General features: G+C 43.1%; 1 protein-coding gene across 1 annotated transcript in view; it reads left to right on the top strand.

Annotated features, from left to right (window-relative positions):
• The window catches only part of pebp4 (phosphatidylethanolamine binding protein 4), a gene marked incomplete at its 5' end in the record, with an annotated part of 69,669 nt that overhangs the window by 26,452 nt on the left and 21,731 nt on the right, over positions 1 to 21,486 (top strand). The gene's annotated exons all lie outside the window — the stretch shown is intronic.

Here is a 21,486-nt window from a genome sequence, read left to right on the forward strand (position 1 = left end):
TGTACATTTTTGATGCCCCTGAGGACACTTCGCTCCCTGGGTAGATGTGTTTGTCTGTGCGCCAAAATATTTTCATTAGAGGGAAAAAAAATGCCAAACGATGTTAGAACTAGCTCAAGCCCACTTATCAGGAAGCACATGTGACAGCGACGGGAGCATGGGGGGTGCGTCCTTTTTCGGTGGGGCGGTGGAGCTCGACTGCCCTGGCTGGAGGAGGCGCAGCCTGTGAGACGGATGCACTGCCACGGGGCTCCAGGCCACCAGCGCCACCAGCAGCACCCCTCTTTTCCCACCTGCCCAGGAGGCCTTGGCAGCACGTGCGGCCCTCATCTGCTCCCCAGGCCCCCAGCTCCCACTGCTCGCGCTCCCCCGTGCTCTCACACCCCCCCTGCTCCCCTCCATTTCTCCTCATGTGGCACTTCCCGTCCGGGTGCTGAGAGCTGTTAGCGCCTTTTGAAGCTCGCCTGTGTTTTCACGCCAGTACGTGTTTAGTTGTTGATTGCCTCTAATATTCCAACTACGGCCGAGACGGCAGAAAGCGCGGAGAGCGGAGCCACAGTTCAGTGGCGCTGCCTGGAGGAGGCCCTGCCACGTGTGGCGATCTGATAGGGAGGAGACAAAAGACAGTTACAGGCAACATTTGTCACAGTTTCACAGCTTTACGTTCGAGTGCTGATAAACGGGATGGACATCGGAACATCTCTCATGCGCCACGGTGGATTATCTTACTGTGCGGCGGTGCTTTTGTAACTAACGTACGAAATCCACGACGTCACCGTGAACCGCAGACCCGAAAACTCGCATCTCGAGCTTTAAGCCGAGCTCAGGGTCCTACATTCTTCTGTTTGTCCCTTAATTTGACCGTTGTGCGTAATGAAGTACTGGATCAATAGTTTCATACTTTTTCTTTTTTTCAATTCCCTCCTTTTAAATCGCTCTTTGTTTAACGTAATATGAGATTACGTGCACCTCTTCTCCCTCGACTGGGATCGTAGCGCTTCATTTCGAACAGACGCCAAAGGTCCGTTGCTGTCTCGACACTGCCGCGAAGAGCACGGGAGAGGGTGGATTTCAAGATGCTCAGACAGGAAACCTCTCCACTGCCATTCAGTATTCTGTCACTGTGTAGGCGTTGACAAGGAAGCTCTGTGCTGCAATTGGATGCCACAGTGCGTTGTTTACCATATCAGGTATGGTACTTGGTCAAAGGGGTTAATGAGGATTCCAAGTGATATCTATCCCTAGTGGGAGGTGTTTAATTGCTGGGAATGGCTGAATGACATCTCCTGACCTCAGTCGAGTTTTTAATAGTTACGCCTGAGAATGTGTTGAATTATCCGTAAATTCCTTGGGGGGCATACGTTAATGTGTCCCAGTTGAGTATCTTAATGTCTCTTGAATTGCTCCTTTCTTTAGAATGTCTCTGCTTTTCCAATCTCAGAGCTGCTATTGTATTTTCAACCGTTACAGTTCTTGCTTGTTCTCAGATGAACCTGCAAAAAAGTGCAGGGCGGTGTTGTGGGAAAGTGACTGGCTGAAGTGGGATTTGTCATTAAGACATTTTGTCTTGTATAAGTACCCGTCTCTGCCATAAAATAGCTTCAGCACTACATGTCTCAAGGTAGGGGTAATTTATAAAGGTCATATGACAAAATAGTGAAATTCAGTTTTACAGACATTAACAATGATTCCAGACACACTGATAAATTGTAACAGCATTGCCAGTGAAATATATTTGTTTGCCTAACCCTTTCAGTGGAAGAATTTAGGATTTTTTTCCATGTATACAGCTGGATTTTTACTGGAGCAAAGGAGTGCTACAGTAGCAGGACCCATCCTGGGACTGGAACAACCTTTATATTACAGGTCCACCATCCATCCAGTCCACTCTGCCATCTAGAGTTATAGACCATTAGTGTAAATTAATTTTTAAAAAATGGTTCTACATTGTGCATTTTCAAAATGCAGAAACAGCATGGTCTTTATTTTGTCTTTGCAGTTACATATAGCCCCAGTGACCTCTAGAATCTAGTCCCTACTGATGGGACAAGCAGTGTAACAGGCAATGCACTATGCAACAGTTTGGTTGCTCAGTCTATAAACACTCATTCCTGGCATCACACTGAAAAACTTTCAAGACTTTCAAGTATTATAGGATAATTTGCACTATTGTTTGAAATGGCAGTTTTCAGCAGAACTTTAAATATGGATTTCTTTTGTGTTCAGATCAACTGCCTGTGTGATATAATTTCTTTCAGGAATTTTGCCAGTTGTGTCAATACCAGAATAACAGGTTAATAACCCAAATAAACTCATTGTTTATCCAGGTTGGCCGAAGGGGGTCGTGCACCCCGCAGCTTTTTCACGCAGTGAGTCGTTCGGCACATAGAGCAACAGCCCGGCACAGTTGAGCTGATACACCACCCATCCAGATGTAACACAGACCGTTCCAGAACTCCCAGTTACAATTGATAACTGACAAAGCTCAAGCTTTAAGCTGATGTCTGAGCTAAAGGAGAAAGGATAAGTGCCATTATTCACTGAGCAACTCCACGGGCTGTCAATTCAGACGGATTACAGAATAATATATACGACACACACACGCACGCATGCACGCTTATTCCTGTGTTAGGTTTTTCTTTGCTATACAGTCATACTTTATTCATAAAAACATAGTTTCCGCTGTGTGTGTTATACAGGTCAGGTACCCACGCTTTTTTGGTTGACAACATAATCTCAGTTCCAGAGCCAAATGGATATAGGAAACTGAATCTTTTAAGACAGCACCTGTCAAATTTTGAAAGCCATTCATAATTCACCTGGTAGGAAACTCTGTCATAAAGCTGCTTGCTTGTTGATTTGTGTGAAAGCATCCTAAAAATGAATAAATGTACATGTAAATCTATAGCAGTAGACGTGGCATGGTATTTGTGGGCACAAATTTGAGGCTTTGCAAATCAAAGGACAATTTTGGAAGTACGTTGACAACGCTAATCGAGGATTTGTTTGATTTATATCTTCAGTTCATTGCTGCAATTTGCACGGCCTTTCTGGTGTCACAGTGAATCTGTGTAGGTTCACCGACCATCCACCCTTACATATCGAATTAACAATAACAACGAAACACTTATGAAGTTGTATTTGAATAAATCTGTCTACAGATTCCTGAAATGATTGATATCCAAGTTAGTTCATAATTAGTAGTTCATCGCATTAACATTTAAATTTATTCATTTAGCAGATGCTTTCGTCCAAAGCGACGTACATCTCAGCATAAGTACAATTTACGCATTACATTAAGAGAAGGAGACATAGTTGCAGACATGAAAGTCTCAAGCAAACCTAGTTTGTTCCCTACCACTTACTAAACTGAGGTTGATCGTTCGAGAAGGTGCATAAAACACAGGATAGACGAATCCTGATACCGTCATACCAAATTTTTCTTTAAATAATATTATGAGATACACAAGCAAGCAAAAACAATGCCGGAGTAGTGGCTGAATAAAGGCTTTATCTGATGATGCTCATGAAGTTACGGTGCATGAACATTTACACAGAATAGCAGAATAAATTTAGTTTTTCATAACCAGCGTGACTTAAATTTTGCATTTTATTTCTAATATATTCAGACCTGATTCTCTAAAATAAGTTATTCCCTTAAATATGTTATTTAATGTTTTGCTACATCAACATACTGTATTTACTGAACTCTATGTGCCGTCGTTGTGAGAAAAGTGACGTATGGATGAGTGACCCAGTGTAATTAGAGTATCTAGTAGTGTAAGTCACCGCGGTGAATAAGGTGTGTGGGCTGATAACACTACATAGTATCTGGAAGTTGCTTTGGAGAAAAGCGTCTGCTAAATAAATAAATGTAAATGTAAAAAGGGGATTGTTTAATAAATTTGTGTTCACTTAATTTTTTTTGATGTGTAAATTCATCTTGGGTTTTTAAAAATGGATTCAGAGCAGGTTGTTTTCCAGGTTATTAATATTTGATGACATGTAATTCCTTGTTTCAACATGTTAAATAGTATTCCTACAAGGTTACTTCTACTGTTACTTTCAGCTTTGATAAACCTCATTAAGCCCTTACTATGTCTCAATTTGCATAATCCCGTCTCAAATTACGGGCAGCAGGTAACGTAATGGTTAAAGTCACAGGTTTATACCCTGATAGCTGGTGCTTCAAACCTCACTCTCCGCGACTGCTGTAATATGGCTGTGTGAAATTCTTACCCTCCAGTAAATATGTGTAGTTGTTTAAAGAGTCAAAATTCAGATTACTGCTCTAAAGTGTCAGGTAAAGGGGAAAAATATATATATTCTGGTGGTTTACACTGGAGCAATCACTAATCTAAATTGCAGGGCTAACTCAAAATGAGGCACAATTAGTTAGCAGAATAAATAGGAAGTGACTTTTTCTCCTATTCACACAGCTGGATATTTCACTGAAACAAGGTTAATTACCTTCTTAGGCTGGGATTTATGAACGTGTTCGTCAGCGGCTCATACCCTTTTCACAACCAGCTCCCTCAAGTAAACTGGTCATTGTGCACTCATTTAGTGAGTACAGTGCTTCTTGAAAGCATGTGCACCTGTTGTGTCCCTTAGTTTTACCACAAAGGATTTTCATTTTAAGTATGTTTCAGTATTTTTACACAAGAATAAGGACCACCCGGGTTTGGCTGGGTCCTGCTCTCTGGTGGGTCTGGGGTTCGAGTTTCGCTTGGGGTGCCTTGTGATAGACTGGCGTCCCATCCTGGGTCTGTCCCCTCCCCCTCAAGCCCTGCACCCTGTGTTGCCGGGTTAGGCTCCGTCTTGCCGTGACCCTGCTTGGGACGAGCGGTTTCAGCCTGTGTGTGTGTGTGTGTGTGTGTGTGTGTGTGTGTGTGTGTGTGTGAGAGATGACCACCCCTATGGGGTTCACATACTTTTAAGCAACACTATATATTGCAGACTTTGTCTGATTAATAATCACTTTATGAATGTGAGCCTCAACAACCACAGAGCTGAATGAAGTCTCAGAGAATTTTATTTTGTCCGGAGTTTGGAATCTAATTTGACTGTCTGATTTTACTGTGTCAAAATTGTTTTCCCATCATCGCCTGTTGCTGCCTCTGGTTCACGGTGTACATCATTGAAATTTTCTCCTTTGTGTCAGAATTCCACATGCTGTTAGACTTTCATTCCTGTCATCTCATATTGGACATAAATGTTAGGGAAAAGTTACTTGCACCATGGTTTTCAAAACAGTCTGAATGACATCTGTGTAAACACAAATAACCATGATATAAAATAAATGTTTTTTTCATTCCTGGAGCACAGCAATGGGTGATTATACCTCCATACTTGGAGATTTCTGAATGGTTCCTTAAACTGTAGAAATCTTAATTTGTACAGATAGACTTATATCCCTTACCTCCCTCTGATTTTTGAATTATATAATCTTACACTTTAAGAACATAGATTTGAAGGTTGAATGAATTTTGTGGGTGACACCTGCATGATGATTGAAAATGTGTTAGGCATCCTTTTCAAAGAGCCTTAGCCTGTCTTTGCATGATGGCAGAGGTATTATTTGGATCATATTTCAGTTTAATGCTTTATATGACAAACCGTATCCACAAGGTTAACTTCCAGTTTTGTATGTATTCCTTCTGTTTAATAAGCAACAGGTACTGTACTGTATAAGGACACTTCCTTACAGCCTGGGGAGTAGAGGTGTTCACAGGGCCATCTGATGCAGAACACCCAAGGGTCACCCAGGAGCTAAGCATATTCAGCTTCATGTTAAATCTGCCGTTAAGGATCTGACTAAGAGATGATAAAGACTAGAGTACTTCGGGTCTCGGGTATGAACAAAATATGATCAATTCTGGAAGAAAAGATATTGCTTAGATCTGTTTGGATTCTCTTTAAGCCTAATTCCCTTATTAGTATCGACTCTCATTCAGAGCCGAAAATGTACTCTCATCTGGGTTAGGTCCTGGTACGGTGTTTTCAGGCCATCATCTGCTCACGTCTGCATGTTTGGATTGGGTTTGTGTGCAGGACTGTAAGATATATATATATATATAGAGTTTTTTATTTTCTTTTTTTTTTTTTTTTTTTTTTTTTTTGGCTCCACTTTGATCTGTATGGTGTTCAATTTGTTTAACATTTATTAATTTAGCTGATGTTTTTTTTTTTCCCCCAAAGTGGCTTATAGTGTTATGGTTACAATTATTTAATCTACAAGCTTGCAATTATTTACACATTTATACAGTTGGGTAATTTTTACTGGAGCAGTTTCAGGGTAAGTACCTTGCTCAAGGGTACTACAGGCATGGTGGGGATCGAACCTGCAATCTTTTGGATCCAAAGGCAGTAAATCTAACCACTACGGTACCAGCTGTCCCTGTAGTGTAGTGGTTAGAGTTAGTTGACTGATTTTTACTCATTTACTCAAGTCTGCATTAGGTTTTGTGGAGTCCTTTTAGATTTCTGTCAAATTGGCTCTCTATTTTATTTATTATAAGTGGGTCCAGGTTTCTATCATACATGTTACTCTTAGGGCTAGGGTTAGGTCAAGTTTCTGTCTGTACTAGGTCACCTTTTGTGTACCTGCTCAGGGTGTTTTGTCATTTTATGTCTTTTTTTTATTATTATTATTGATTTTCTTGGTAGAGGTTGGATACCTGAAACCTGTGTTTTCTTTAGGTCTGTGGCGAATCAGGTCCATTGCTGTTGGGTCTGTGTCATTTCAGGAATTTCTTTTGCATATTTAATAAAGTCAGGGTGTGGTCTGTGTATTTTATTTTATATTTTATTATAAATTTATGAATTCTTCAGCTGTGGGCAGGTCCTCCTGTAGGGTGTGGCATCTATTCTGAGTTTTGCCAATAGAAATCTGTGAAAATGAGTCTGTCTGGGTAAATGGAAAAATTAAGTGGGGAAAAAATAAAAGCCAGAAAACTTGGGCTGTAATCGTATTGTTGTGTACCCATCTTCCTTAAGTACATCTTGTTCACAGCATGTACTGTTGTAGATTGAGATCTTTCACTCTAATTGGTCTCAGTTCCAGTCATTTTGTCTCATCTCCCTGCTCTTCACTGTATCTGTGGTCTCACTACGTGGTCAATACCAACCCTCCTCAAACATCACGGTGCACAAGTGTTCATTCTTGTGCAGGTAGCTGAGAAATTGGCTGAGAGGCTTAGAACAGGCAGACATGAGTTATGTAGAGCTATTGTTCCCTTGCAAGATAATTTAGTGCACAAGAAACTCTTTTTCTGACTTTACACTTAAATTTTATGTTTTTACTTAATGGATGCCTACAATAAACCCATTAACGGGGACGATGGGCCTGTGAGACGATTGTTTGTGTTTATTTTTTCATTTATTTCGTCTAGGTGCAAACGTTCACTCTTTTATTCTTCGCCTGAGCTGCAAAAAGAAATAATTGCGGTGCAGCAGATGGTGGCAAGGTATCAGTTTACGTTTATACACTGAGCAAACCAAACTTATATTCCCTAGTTTGCTGCTCGACCCTCCAGCGTGACTGCAATTCAGGATCCCCTCCAACCCTGCATTGTTTTTTTTTTTTTTTTTTTTCTCTCCTTCCTTTTTTCCCCATCAATCTTGGACAATTACACAGATCCACTCTAACAGCTTGTACCTATAGCCCAACTTGGCGGTCCAGATTGCGTGCCACTCTCTCTCCTCCTCTCCTCCTCTCCCAGCTTGCCTCCTGCCAGTGTCTTAAGTGATGCAGATGTTCCTGTTTGCTCTCGCGCCGGTAATTAAGAGCCAAGCCGTCGGAATTTAAAAAGCACAGTCTGCTTATGTAAATAACCTGTTAGGTTTTAGCAGATCCTCTTTGGTGTCCACGCCCCCATCCTCCCACCAACTCTCCACTTCGCAACAGCTGAATCTGAGGCCCAGGAAGGAGGGGCTACAGGTAGTTAAGTCATTGTTAAAGATTTAATTAGAGCACAAGCAGTTTTTGTTTATGGTTGTTTAACCCTTTAAGACTGAAAAAAAAATCAAAGACAGTAAAACAGTTAGGAATCAAAATTGTGTGTCTCATATCCTTGGTGTCATAATTATTTTGGATAATAATGAGCAAGAATGAGCAGTAGTTCATTCCTGGCATGTTGAAATGTTTCTTATCCACAAACTAGGCTGCATGAAGAGTTTTTAAATAGGCAGAGAACACACGTAGATCACACATCTAAGTTGTGTGAATAGTAGGATGTTTTGTCCAGTGAACAACTTTGAAATATTTGTCTTTAGACCTTTGCCTTCATTGGGTATGGGGAACAATTCAGAGGGTTAACAATTACACTCATATCAGTTGGCTTACATGAACCACTCAGATATCATGTGGAAAGGGAAGTGAACATAATTTTAAAGCTCATTAGTGTCTCGCTTACGCTTATTACTCCTGTTGCATTAGCTGTGGAAGAGGGTAATGAGCCTGGTGGGTAGGTGTATTTTGGCATGTTCTTCAGCTGTAGGCACAGCGTGCTGCAGTGCGGCACCCGTCTCAGTACTCGGCAACATAACCCATGTTCTTCTGGAGGGGACAGCATCAACATGTCCCTACCTTTTATGGAATTTTATATCTCCTGATGGGGCAGACAGCAACATGTCTCCCGTTCTTATGAAAGGTGGCAAACAGCAACATCTCACATTCTTATGAAGAGGTTTCTCATGACTCCCGTTCTTATGGAAGGTTAACTCTTAAAGGACAGGCAGTGACGTCTAACACTTCTACAGTCAGTTGTCACGCGAAGGGCTTGGGAGCAACGTCTTTCCTTCTCATAGAAGGTTATCGTATGGAAGGCAGACACCAGCACTTCTCGCATTCGGATACACTTAACACACAAGGGGACAGACAGCATCACGTCTCTTGCTGTTATGGATGGTTATCTTAGGAAAGGAGGGGAGAAACACTTCTCAGTCCTATGAAGGCTGCGCTCTAGTATGCAAGCAGTTGAATTTATGGCTGACAGGTTTTTAGTCCATGTCCTACTTGTCTACACATGGAGATACTTTAATTACATTCCCCCGTGAATATCCACTAGCATATAAGTATGTTCTTACAGGTTTAGGTAAATGGACTTCTAAAATACACAAATGAGATGAAATGCAGATCCTTGGGATGATCGTGCAGGGTTTCATTGCTTCCCTGGGTTCACATACTGTAAATCTTAGAATTCAATGAGTGTTTTCAGGGATAGCTGGTAGTGTGGTGGTTAACATTGCTGCCTTTGAATCCAAAGGTTGGAGGTTTGATTCCTGCTTCTGCCTGTAGTGCCCTGGAGCAAGTTACTTCACCTTAATTGCTCTAGTAAAAGTTGCCCAGCTGTGTAAGTGGGTAAATAATTGTAAGCTTGTATCTGTAATAACTTTTTGTGGTGGCACAGGGAGTAGCGCTGTTGTCTCACAGTGCCTGGGTGGTGCAAGAGGACATCGGTTCAAACCCTGCTCAGTCTGTGTGGAGTTTGCATGTTTTCCCCATGTCTGCGTGGGTTTCCTCCGGGTGCTCTGGTTTCCTCCTACAGTCCAAAGACATGCCATTCAGGTTCCCCCATAGTGTGTGAGTGACAGAAAGAGAGGGTGTTTCACTGATGTATGGATGAGTGACCCCTTGTAAGTAGTGTATCTAGCAGTGTAAGTCACCACGGTGAATAAGGTGTGTGGGCTGGTAACTCTACATAGTATCCATGGTAAGTCACTTTGGAGAAAAGCATCTGTTAAACTGTTTTGTGATGGGCACTAAAAAACGTTTCTCGTAAGACGGGCCTAGGTTGCATGGTGGATCCTGATTTGTTGCTGTGACTCTGGTGTTTAACTTGCCCTTAAAGATCATAGTTTAATAATCTGATTCATATCTTGCTTTCCATTTTCCTGCACAAGACAGACTAATTCCCATCGCGCAGTCAGGTTCAGGGGCCTCATGCAGGACAGATGTACAGACCAAGCAAAAGCCAGCCATTGTGCAGTGAACACGGCTGTGCATGGGGGAGAATAACTGTGTGCTATCATCCTATTTTAGTCAGGCTCCCTGTGGAAGGCTGTGCTCCAGCTTCAGGACACGCTAACGCAAACAGTGGAGGCATTGTGATTGTGTCGGAACAGCTGCCGTGGTGATATGTAAGCTAGTGGCCCCTATAGGGATTCTCGGCTCCGCGCTTTAACACGTTCCTTTTCCGCAGATACGATTATGCCTTTTTTCCCTCTCCTCCCGGAGTTTCATGCCTTCCAAGGAGGCAGCGTGTCAAAAGTCAGAATGTTTTTTCCGCTCTCTGAAAGAACCAAAACAAGTGGCACTGATGTTGCCGAGGCATCGCTGATCTTTTCAAATGTGGTCCGCTTCTCTTACGAGGTCACGAACATATGGAGGACTGAAGTATGCGTGTATTTTTTTTTTTCTATTTTTTCTTTTTTTTTTTTATTTTCTCAATATTTAAGAGATTATGTGAGAATGTGTCATCTTTGATTCAGTTTTAAAAAAAAGATCCACCCCAATCCTTCTTATTTTTATAGAAGGTATCTATAGCACATTTGCTGCATGTATGCTGCTGGAACAAAACTCTATTTCAATTAAATGATACTTTGGTTCTGACAAGTCTTTGTAATAAAATACAATCGGTCTTCATGAAAATGGGGAAAAAAAAAATCACTGGTGTAAAAATTCTAACAATTGTATTCCCTATATTTATATACAATTATATGTGTGGTAGGAGTATTAAACTATAATTAAAATGTATGCAAGTAACTGTTATAGTATTTGAGTTACAGGATATGTTAGAAACCTAAGAAAATGTCAGAGGATCTAATTTCCCCCTTTCAAGGTAGAAATGATTACAGCGTAATTATTATGACAACTGAAATCCATAGCAGATATTAAATTTTAAATTTGTGCAAAATGTAAAGATACCAAGAATTGAAATATAAGCAAAAGAGGGATATGATGCCTGGAGTATGTGTGTGTTTGATGGATTGTTTAGCTCTCTTTGGAAAACTACATACATAGTGAACCCAAATGCTATGTTTTGCAATTTTCTGAAGTTGTGCAGTAGCGCTTGGATAATTTGTTTTAATATGAATTGTAAATCATCTGAGGGTGCGGTGGCACAGGGGGCTTGGCCTGTGCCTGCCCTCTGGCGGGTCTGGGGTTCGAGTCCTGCTTGGGGTGCCTTGTGACGGAGTGTGTCCCCTCCCCCCCAGCCTTGCGCCGTGTTGCTGGGTTAGGCTCCAGTTTGCCGCGACCCTGCTTGGGACAAGCAGTTTCAGACAGTGTGTGTAACTCCTCTTACAGAGTAATTATTGTCATGTGCTGTTCATTGCATTGTAAAATTAACAATATTGTTTTTGAAACAGATGAACACAGCATATCGGTTTCATGGTTTCCTTAGGAAATGTTTAGTTTAAATGTATTTTTCTGCTGGGGAAAAATCTGTCCTAAATAGTAAGTTTGATCATATCATAGAGTCCCTGAGGAAGCAGGTAGTGTAACGTTGGAGTCAGTGCCTTGCAACCCAAGGAGCAGGATTTGAATTACCACTCCCACTGTAATATCTCTAAGCAAAGTATTTATCTGGAATTGCTCCAGTAATTATTACACAGATGTACTGTATATATGGGTAAGTAATAGTTACATTGCATGCAAACATACTGTAAGTCAACCTACAATGACATTAGCATTTAATCACATTTTATTGTTATGATTATACTGTAGTATCTCAGCCAGGGGAGAAAAGTATGCTGAAATGTACTTTTCTTCACTGGCATCAAAAAACTATTCAGTTGTATAAATGGCAACTTTGAAAATAAAAGTTGAGTAAATCATCCCCAGATAATACTAATTGGACATCTCGATAGTAATGAAATTCAATGATGGTGGTTTATATCTCAGAGAGGAGTAAAGAATGGTTCTGGGAGCAATTCCTTTTGGATTCCATACAGTTTGTGATGTCAGTGAGGTGGGTGTGGGGGCATTTTTAAATTTAAAAAAAAAAAAAAATCTATGTTCAGTAAAACCTCAAACAGCTGACTTAACAAGCAACTTTTATATTTTATTTGTTTAGCTGACACTTTTCTCCAAAGCAACATACCACATCAAGGTATTTACAATTATTTATCCATTTATAGAGCTGGGTAACTTTACAGGAACAATTTAGGGTAAGTACCTTGCTTAAGGGTACTACAGCTGGAAGGGGGAATTGAACCTGCACCCTTTGGGTCCAAAGGCAGTAGCTCTAACCACTAGGCTACCATCTGTCCCTGAAATTCAATAATGCTTGATGTCTAATGCTACTCAATCCCACATTAATATAATAGAGCACATTTATGAACAAGCCACTCTAGACATAGGCGAGAATTTTTGGCAGTTTTTTTAACCTGTACACTGCGTGAAACGGGATCAAATTCAGTCGTATGTAAAATCTAAGCCGTACCTCTGCATTTAGGTTTACTTAGCTTTTTTTATATTTTTCTGCAGCTGCCAAACTGAAATGATTTTAGACATACAGAGTTTATTAAAAATGGGCATGCACAGAACTGAGAGAATGTACATCATTAATGTTGAAGTTGGCTTTAACAGGCATGTAGATGTCTGTGATCCATAATTAGTCTGAGTTTGGGCTTCTCTATGGGGGGGGGCCTGAAGACTGGTGCCAGCTTATTGCCTGAGGCATCCTCCACTTGCACATACAGCACCCTGGTGCAGCACACTTCCTGCACATGCATAAGGATTCACATATTTTTCCCCTCAAGGAAGCAAAGCTTGATGCTAAAAAGCAATATTAATGGTATTGTCACTCCGTATAAGGTTAAACTGTATATTTTTATCTATTTGTCTTATTTGCTATTATTGAGGCAAGATAGGATCCAAGTCTCATTATAATCTTATTAGTGTGATTTTTCAGTAGTGAATGAGCACATTTTCTCTCTGAAACTAAACCAGAAAGAACTGGTGAATTTTTAGAGGTGTCCCTAAAACACTGATCAAAATTGTAACTATTTGGGGAGGGAGAGTGGATTTTAACAGGAAAATTTGCATTCCTTAACAGTTTTTCAAAAGTTGAATATTGACAGCTGTCACTTCTTCAGTTTGTTGTAGGGGACTTTATTATAAGGAGAGTAGAGCAGCATCGGGAGCTTTTTGTGTTCTCAGCTGCTGCTGTGTGGAATTTGCACAGACTTTAAAGTTCAACATTATCTGTGTGTGTGTGTGTGTGTGTGTGTGTGTGTGTGTTTTCACACACCCGAGTACCCGAGCACGGTGAGCGCTCTTCCACCAGCATTCACACACGAAAGCAGAGTTGCAGAAAACTGACACCTTATCACTTAAAAAAAAAAAAAAAAAAAAAAAAAAAAGTCCATTTGTTTTTTTTTTTTTATATATATATATATCCATAAAACAGACTTTCACGCAATACACTGCAAAAAAAAAAAAATGCAACAAGTTTGTGTTTACATCCTCTGCTATGCATGCTTTACAAGAGGCTCTCTAGCTTCTTGCTTAAACTGCCGTTTCCTTTGTCGGTGCAAAAGTGATACTTCATTACTTGCCTCTGCACTCAAGTCCCTATGAGAAGTCATGTACAGTACTACATTATACTACAGTACATACTTCAAACCTGCGTCCGATTTGTGGAGAACACGCGGGCAATTACCATTTTTATTCCTTCTCATTTCCACACGGTGCCCCCAAAAGCGGCACATCTGCAGCGCTTTCACAAAGCCGGGCAGACGTCGAAGGAGCATATTTTATTTATTTATGCATTTATTTATTTTGTGAACAAAGCCGAGTCTCTGCGTGCGTATTCATAGTTGCTGCCTTTTGTTTGTGTTTCTCGGTGTGTGTGTGTGCGCGTGCGTGTGCGCGCGCGCGCTCCGCTAAATGTTTTCTTCTCCTTTATTTGCGTGGGGCTGCCGTCTCTGCCTCCCGCGCTCGGCGCCTCGCGCGGGGAAACATCTGCCCGGCGTCTGCACGCGGCGCGCGCTCCGCAGATTGGCGCAGGCAGGTAGAGCAGGCAGCGCAGCGCAGCGCCGCGCCGCTTCGCGCGGCTAATGATGAGCGCGCCTCTCGTCGCTCCTGCAGGAGGCGCGGGTCGCCGCTCCCCGCGCCGCGCTCCTGTCGCACTCCCGGCGAAACAGATTTCCTAACATATGCAGCATATTTTTTTTATTCCAGCGAGGCACTTTGGTCGCTTGTGTGCACAAATAACCTTATGGGACATTCCTACCTACCTTTTTTCATTTATTTTTTTTTTTTTTTTTTTTTTTTTTCCCACGGAGGTGTGAGCAGCAGAACTGAGTGATTCATGCCGTACTTGTACTAAATGTAACATTTATGTACAAGTTTCACTTAGTGTGTCTTTGGGATTAGCAGTGCTTTTTTAAGGAATGTGTGCAAAGCATTTCATTGCACTGGGGAATATTGAGAAGCTCTATTAGAAAAGGGCCCTGCGATCAGGATTGGGGTTTAGAAAAGGGCCCCAGGATCAGGGATTTGGTTTGGTTACAGAATCAGGGTTGGGGTTTAAAAAATGGCCACGGAATCAGGGTTGGGGTTTAGAAAAGCACCACATAATCAGAGTTCAGAATCAGGACACATTTCTGTGGCCATTAAACACAGGTGTGAAATGTGAGGTGTCCGCTTTGCCCTGGTTGTGTGCTGGCAGCACCGGGAAGGAACTGAGGGATGTCTGGACGCTGTTTGTCGTCACCTCTCGCCTTCGGCCGCTCCAGGTAAAGTTTCACTGCAGTGATGGAACAGGATGATAAGTGTCTTCAGAAGGGCACAAGTAGAGTGAGTGCAACTCTCGGTGTGTAGAAGTGAGGCGCCTGGACCCAAGTGAAAGGCAATCTGCTTGATGTGAAATTCAGTGAAATGTCAGGTGTGTGTCAAGTGTCTGGGGAATGTGTCAAGTCCCTTTTCTGTTGGTGCATGTTCAGAGTGTGTGCCTCGTGCATAGATGTTCTTTCTTTGTAGTACAAGAATAATAATTGAAAGGCCAGCTGAGAAGAACTGAAAGCTACAGACAAAGCTACAAACACTTTTTTTGGGGTGGTGCAGCAGGTAGTGTGTGTCACTCTCAGTGCCTAGCCTGTGCGACTGGACGTGGGTTCAATACCCCTTCAGTCTGTGCAGAATTTACATGTTCTCCCATGTTTGTGTGACTTTCTTCTCGGTGCTCTGATTTCCTCCCACAGTCCAAAGACATGTTTTAAGTGGTGACCTTCAATAACTTGTAGTGTGTGAATGTGTGTGGCTACTCTGTGATGGATGGGCATCCCATCTGGGTTGCACCCTTAATACTCCAGCACCATGTGTTTCCCAGGATAGACTCCACACCAAGCAGTTATCAAGAGTGAGTGAATCAGTTTTTTTCCCCCCATTGCCGATTATTACCGTATAATTAAGACTGCAATGATATCAGTAGGAAAGAGAGCATTTTATTTCCCTCTAAACTACCGCAGTTGCACTTAATGTAGTTTCCTTTTATGACTTGTAGCCACAATCTGAGCAGTTCAGCAGCCGTCCTTTTTTCCCTGGTGCCCTATTGAATTTGGGTCCTGCCAAGTACTGTGTGCGCTCATGTCTGATCCATTCCCTGTTCCGGAACCGGCATGCATGACAATAGCCCTCTAACATCCACATTTCTCTCTTGGGGGGGGTTGAAGTCCAGCATTCCCTTCAGCACCCCCTCCCCACCTACCCACCCCATCCCTTGATTCCTGCTCAAGGCCAGACGAAAGTCATTGCAGACCCCCGTGAAGAGAGTTCATCTCGGGGTCTCCGGGCCCACCCAGCTCCCACCTGCCTCGGCACTCCTCTTTCCGCACCTCCGCTGTCCTAGCAGGGACTGTGCTCCAGTGTGTGGACGTAATGTTTGTATTTATAGTGCGTGGTGCAGGTCTTTCCTGTGCACTGCAGCTCACACCCCCTCAGGCAACTGTTGGAGAGGCAGTAATCACATTATAATTACTGTGAGCGGCTCACCCTCGTTGTCAGCTAACTTACAAGCAGGTTATGCCGAGTGTGGGCTGCTGTGGCTGCCGCTGCTGCTGGGAGCTTTTTCTTTTTTTCGTTTGGTTTTTTCCTACCTAAAGGGGAAATTACATAAGAATCCTCCGCTCTCTCGCTGGCTCCATCCCCCGTCCACACACACGCTGCTCGTGCCGGTAACCTTCTCAGCCTCTCGCCATCACCATAACAACCGCGCTCCCCACAGCACCTGGGTCTCGTCGCCGTGGCGAGGCGGGCGAGGAGGCGGGCAGAGGCGTGCGGGAGGGACCCCGAACGACACGAGAGGGGCCTGGGACCTGCTGGGGATAGCCGTCTGCATGCACGTGGGTCTGCCCTGAGGCTTTGGGGACTGAGTGCCGAGCGCGCTGGTGTTCAGGAACATTCCAGTATGCGGTCTTGTGACCGAGGAGTGCCGCCATGTGCTTTCATTAGCATCTCTTTGCTTGCTTGCAGCAGGTCAAACCTCTGTGAGTCTGGTCTAGTGACCGTGCACATATGCCAAAAGCATGGGCCTTTGGACGCCGGTTTAATCTCTGTAGAGCTTTATCTCGCCATTTGCACAGTCGTAGTGTCCTAGATACATTTGCTTACCCGGGAAGGAGGGAATTTTAGGTGGAGAATGCTCTAATCCAGTCCGTCATACTGCAGACATTTAAGAAAGCAAACAAATTAGACTTTATCCACCTAAGCAGAGTTTAAAACCAGCATCTGTATGCTCAGAGATTTCTTTAAAACAGCGCCCTCTTTCCCCACACCCACCTCTATTGTCTTTAAAATCCTGCTTTTTCCTTGAAAAGATCTTGAGGAGCCGCGACAGACAACGCTCTCCCACAAGCTCTGGTTTTTGTCACCCCACACACGCACGCACGCACACACACACACACACACACATATATACATACAAACACATATTATGCACTAACAGTCAGCTAAGCAGGATCTCTTGAAATCTTTTGGATGTGAGTGGCATTTTCTGGCGATGGGCTTTGGGGGGGAGAAGCCCGCCTACCTGTGTTTGCATAAGATGGACAATCCTGGCGGAGATGGACAAGGTGGAGGAAGGAGCGCGGAGGAGGGAGAGACTGGAGCTGTCGAGGAAAGCCCGTTTTTTGAACGTGGAAGCAGTGTGACCACTCCAAGGGCACGGCGAGGGGGAGGAAGCCAAGCTGTTTCAAACACTTCATCCACAATTAAGCCGACTTAAAATAGGCAGACAAATGGGCTCCAGTGTATTTTTGCCAGCCAAAATCAGCAATACAGAAATACATGTCAATTATATCATTTTCTAAAAAAATTAAATAGGTAAACAGCAGTGCCTTAAAAAAATATGTACCGGTACATGAGTCATCACAGATATTTATGTACATAATTATGAATACACTCCATTAAATACATTCGTTTTCTACTGTCTGCGTAGTTTTGGTGCAGAAACTTTTGGACACGTTGTCTTTATTTGCATAACCAAAATATTAGGGCGAGGTAACAAAGAAGAAATATATTTGGGCTCTCTTCAAATGGAAGAATTAAGATGAGAACTGATGAACTTTGTACTAACAGTAATTTAAGGTGTTCTTTTTACGCACAGTACTACTTTTCCACGTTATCACTCAAATTGCTAGCTGCTTGAGTTTACCTATTAGAATAAAATAAGAGGCGCAAGTTTCAAATTTGTTAACTGAATGCATGCTGTGATTTTCAGAATAATTTGTCGGGTATGTGCTGTCCTTCCTGTACACAAACTTTTGTTTTATGTTTATGCCTTTTGGGAGTGTGCTGAGTGACTGTGCAGTTTTGCTATGTTAGTAATATGAAGGACTGGCTGCAGACGTTGCGCAGTGAGTCACCCCATCAACAGATCGTCCGTTCCAGATTGCCTTGGCTGTGCTGTACCTCCAGCCTCTCATTATTATACCAACTGTACCCTGATTCCATGGGGGTGAGTCAGGAACTCGCAGGGCTGTCCAGGGCACTGGGTATGAAGGCGGTCTCCCCCGGGGAGAGGAAAAGCGGTCCCACCCTGCCTCATCAGATGCGCTCTCTGTGAGAGCGAGGGTTCACGACACCGACGTGCCAGAAAAAGAAGCTAAAGATACTTTTTCAGGCAAGTGTATGAACTATCCTTCAGGTATTGTCCTGCTTGAAAACCGATTCTAGGAAATTACTGGTTGACTAATTTCATATTTATGCACAGTTGTGCTATCATATGTTGCGCTAGAAAACACTGAAAAGCCGAGACAGAAGTGAAACATATGCAGAGCTCGTTTGGCCTTACTCAGTATACAGAATGTTCATGCGAACATATTGATCTTCATATCCGACTCTACTTACAGGTCTCAGTTGACCCCTGTTACCAAGCAGTCTGTTTGCACAACGTTGGGTGAGGAATCATGGCATACATAAAACTATAATAATCCACAAATCTCAGCAGCACTGCTAAATTCCAGATCATTGTATGGATTTCTTACTACCGTTAAAATTAAAAAGGCATCATACTGTGTGTAATGTACCCTGCAGCTACATGATTTGCCTGCGAGTTTACGATGCAGGTTGGAAAGGGATTTCCTCTGGGGGGGATTAAATTTCTCTTGCTTCTACACCCAGTGCTGCTCCCCCAAGCTTCCTCCCCACCCCCAAACTCCATCATCAGTGAAACATGCACAGCTTCCAGAGCTCTGTGGCCCAGTGTGCTTTGCGTGCAACTGCTCACAGGTAGGACCTGGCAGCGTTCAAAGGTTAAGAGGATCTTGGGGTCAGGGCCCTTCGCCGTGTGCAGACACATCGAGATGAGTGCGGTAAACATGCTGGGCTGCGGTTGTACGGTTGCATAGGTGCGGGTATGCATAATGTCTGTGTTGAGGTCTGTGCCCAGGCCCATTTTTCCACTAGGTTCTGGCCACTCGGTCCTGGTCCCATCATCCCCAGGGCATACTGAGCCACTCCGTATCTCACAGCTGCCGTCCCCACAGCCTCGCTACAAAGAGAGGGTGTCTAATTGAATATGGAAACCAAAAAAAAGAGATTATCTAACTATGTTGCTGTAGAATTCTATCATCGCTGTGACTTTTTTAATCAAACAGTGTGATTGCTCCACTTATGTTTTATGTTTTATTGTATGTTTTCCATGAAAAAAGGGATTAATGAAGAAATATTGTACCTCATAATTGCTATTGAAACAATTAAGTACTTATTCCTGTCCTACAAATGCATTCTGCATCAGTGTGCAGTTTTTTTTTTTTTTTTTTTTTAATATAATTTATTTATTTTTTTGCCATCTCGCATCGGATGGCAAATCACCTATAAAGCTGAAACCTTTCATTCCAGCAAAGGCCATATTTGGTCACCGTCAATAAAAGCATAAAAGCATTTATTTCCCACGTTTGTCAAATTAGCAGCATACTCCATCTCCCATAGGAACTGCGGTTCATTAACCTCTCTGTGAAGTAGGACCGGTTTCCAGCAGTTACCATAACCCCTGGTCTGTTTGAATCTCAATTATAATAGAAGAATTAAATATCTAGCGGTTTTACAAAAAAAAAAAGTAATGCAGCCTCTTAAATCCCTGTGCGCCAGCTCTCTGTGGGTAATCACGAAGGACGCTGACTGAAGCACACGCTACGCTAACGAGACATAATGAAGTGAGCCAAACAGAACAGAACGGACTCCCTTGCTGTCTTGATAATGTATGTAAAATGTGCAAAACCTGGACTGCCGGGTCATTATCTTGTGGGATTAGCGCTATAAATATCGTGGAATCGGAATGTACGCATCAATCATATGTGGCCTCGTTAAATTCCTGGTTCACTGAATTAAAGAACAAAGAGAGACCGTGAGCCGACCAGCTGCGGTTCCACGTCCATTCAGTTGTGGAAGAGTGGACCGCCGTTCTGTACACGTTTTCGTACCCAGCTAAACATTTCTGTTGACAAGCTGCCATTTCTCATATTCGAGTGACCAAGATGTGGACTGTTTATGTTGTAGGTGTGTACCATTGTGAAGGAGCTTAAAGCGTTTTCACGTACGCGGGGATCACATGTAGCGTGAGGTACCTCAACCCCCACGTGTCTCCGTCCCCAGTTTGTCCCTCACACTCCCACGGGAATTGATTGACCTTGAACTAATTAGGGGATTAATTACACGCCTGTTGAGCCTTTTTGACAGACCCTTTAATTGAAACACCTTCAGTTGTTGGGGGTTCAGACCTGAAATGATCTTCCTCCTACTCCTCTTCCAGCTCTTCGTTCCTTACTTCATTCATGTCCAGCCACCCACCCTCATACCCTTGTAAGTCTTGGTGTTAATGAGAGTCGTCATATGTCTGTCAATTTATAACTGCAAAAATAAACTTTGAAGCATTAACTTCTGTGTTCCACTGCTTAGCCTTTGCCGGAAGAAAAGCAAACATTAAATATTGTTTGCGGAATTATCTTCTGTATTAGGCTGAATGAATGTATCTCGGTAAAATTCATTACAGTTGTTGATGTATTTCTTTGTGTCCTTGTACGTGTTTGAATTTTTTGAGTGGAGATGGAGCAAGTGGCTCTTAGAAGTTCTTTTTACTGCAGCCACATAACTAAGTGCCATCTCTACGACAGGCATAAACAATCTTACGTTGTCTTTAAAGGATGAGCCCTTCAGATTGGACCTGTGTTTGCGATCCCCCCCAGAACTGTACCGGTGCGCTGCTTAAAGAACTGGACAATCGCTGCTCTTTTATCCTTATGTGGGTGGTTTCAAATATTGCTTTAGCTCAGAGTCTGCTGAGCAGCTGAATAACATAAGGTAATAACTTGTGTGCTATGAAAATAGCCCAGCCTTTAGCGTTGTGTAACCCCGTGCTGTTGTTAGACCTCACGTCTCACCGTATCCCACGGGTATGCAGTGCCGCAGGGGATGGCGGGTGCTTTCACGGTATCCCCAGCAGTGGGAAGTCCTTGCGCGGGGACTTGTCAGCTTTTTGTTTGCTTGTTGTGTTGCCGAGGCTGGGGGTGGGCTGAGTGGGCCGCGTTGTTCCAGGATTCCCTCCAAATGAGTCAGTCTGCCCCTGCTCTAACTGACTGTTACCTTGGGAACCAAGGCTGGGGGCGCTTCTTTTACTTTGGCCCTTACGCCGATTTCAGATCAGTTCGTCCCGCTGAAGTCATAGACTTAAATGTTCTGAGTGCGATAGGGAGACTGACTTGCAGTCAGTTTGAAAGGGTTTTAATGAGTCTACACTGCTGGAGGCTTCCTTTATTATTCCCTCGCACACAGCACATCCTGCACTGAGGTAGAGCGAGCCCGTGGATGCATTTTGGTGTTATCGAGTGCTTATGCAAGGCTTCCTGGGAGGCCGTGTGCTGCGGTAGGGGCTCTGTCAACGGTCATCCTCAGAGCAGGGCTACTTTAGAGCTGAGCACGCTGCAGCGCTCTGATTTTTAGCCCTTCTGCTACTTTTCACATTATCGCCTGTGTTTCGG

This window comes from Scleropages formosus, chromosome 12 (genome assembly GCF_900964775.1).
Source record: "Scleropages formosus chromosome 12, fSclFor1.1, whole genome shotgun sequence".
Taxonomy (NCBI): Eukaryota; Metazoa; Chordata; class Actinopteri; order Osteoglossiformes; family Osteoglossidae; genus Scleropages; species Scleropages formosus.